Here is a 1,716-nt window from a genome sequence, read left to right as displayed (position 1 = left end):
TGGGCCCATCGCCCATAGCACACCTGCACGTTGCGTACGCGGCCGAAAGCGGAACTAGCCCCCTTAATACAAGAGCAGGCTTACGTTCCAATCCGGCGTGCGCCACTCAGTCGCTGGCGTCACGAAGTGCTTCGGCTGATACCACGACGTCGGGATACCCATAACTACTCCCACGTAGATGGTTAGTGTGTATAGGCTCGTAGCCAACTCAGATCAAATACCAAGATCTCGTTAAGCGTGTTAAGTATCCGCGAACGCCGAACAGGGCCAGGCCCACCTCTCTCCTAGGCGATCCCAACCTGCCCTGCCGCTCCGCCACAAAGTAACAGCCGGGGGCCGTCGGGAACCCAGGCCCACCTCTACCGGGAGGAGCCACCTGCCCCTTCAGCCCCCATCTCCGAACAGTATCACAGGTAATGTAACTGTGTAAAGTATATAGTATATGCCCGTGATCACCTCCCGAAGTGATCACAGCCCAGTAGTATAGCATGGCAGACGGACAAGAGTGTAGGGCCACTGATGGAACACTAGCATCCTATACTAAGCATTTAGGAATGCAGGTAAGGTATCAACAGATGTAGCAACAATGTCAGGCTATGCATCAGAATAGGATCAACGGAAAGCAGTAACATGCTACACTACTCTAATGCAAGCAGTATAGAGGAGAATAGGCGATATCTGGTGATCAAGGGGGGCTTGCCTGGTTGCTCAGACAAGAAGGAGGGGTCGTCGGTGACGTAGTCGACCACAGGGGCATCAGCATCGTCACGGGGTCTACCGGAGAGAAGAGGGGGGAGAAACAGTAAATACATAGCAAGCAAGTGCATAATAGGACAACAAGCAGAGCTAGACGTGTTCTATCGCGGTATGAGGTGATACCGGTGAAGGGGGGAACATCCGGGAGAATATCCCCGGTGTTTCGTGTTTTCGGTCAGATGAACCAGAGGTGAAATGTTGTAGGTTCACTATGCTAGGGACGCGTGGCGGATGAACGGGCTGCGTATCTGGACTCGTATCGTCGTTATGAGCAACTTTCATGTTGAAAATATTTTAATCCGAGTTACAGATTAAAAGATATGATTTTTTAAAGATTTAATCATTTTCTGATTTCAATTATTTATTTAAATTCAACATTATCCAAAACAGTGTTTGCTGACGTCAGCATGACGTCAACAGTCAACAGAGGTGTTGACTGGTCAACTGACGTGTGGGTCCCACTAGTCATTGACTGTTTAGTCTAATTAGTGTTTAACTAATCTAGTTACTGTTTAATTAAACTAACTAGTTAATTACGTTAATTACACAGGATTAATTAACTTAATTAATTCATTAATTTAATTAGTTAATTAATTATTCATTTATTTTATTATTTTTATTTTTGTTTCTTTTTCTATAAACGTTCTGGGGCGGGGCCCGTTGTGGCGCGGTTAACGGGCGTGCGCCCGTGCGAGGGCACGGGGCAACAGGGGCGTCGGCGAGGCCGTAGCCCGGCACGGTGGTGCGAGGCCGTGGCCTCGGAGAGGCCAACAGGGGGCACGGGCGCGGCGCGGCCTATGGCCAGGCGCACGACGGCGGTCGACGGCGGCAACCGGGGCGGCTTGAACGGCGTCGAGGAGGGGTACAGACGCGGCTGGGGCGTCATGCGCGGGGCTGTCGAGGCTGCAGCGGGCATGGCGTGGGCGCGAACGGGAGCTGCGGTGGCTTCCGCGGGCAGCG

The sequence above is a fragment of the Triticum dicoccoides genome, chromosome 5B, assembly GCF_002162155.2.
Source record: "Triticum dicoccoides isolate Atlit2015 ecotype Zavitan chromosome 5B, WEW_v2.0, whole genome shotgun sequence".
Taxonomy (NCBI): Eukaryota; Viridiplantae; Streptophyta; class Magnoliopsida; order Poales; family Poaceae; genus Triticum; species Triticum dicoccoides.
This window is presented reverse-complemented; position numbering follows the sequence as displayed.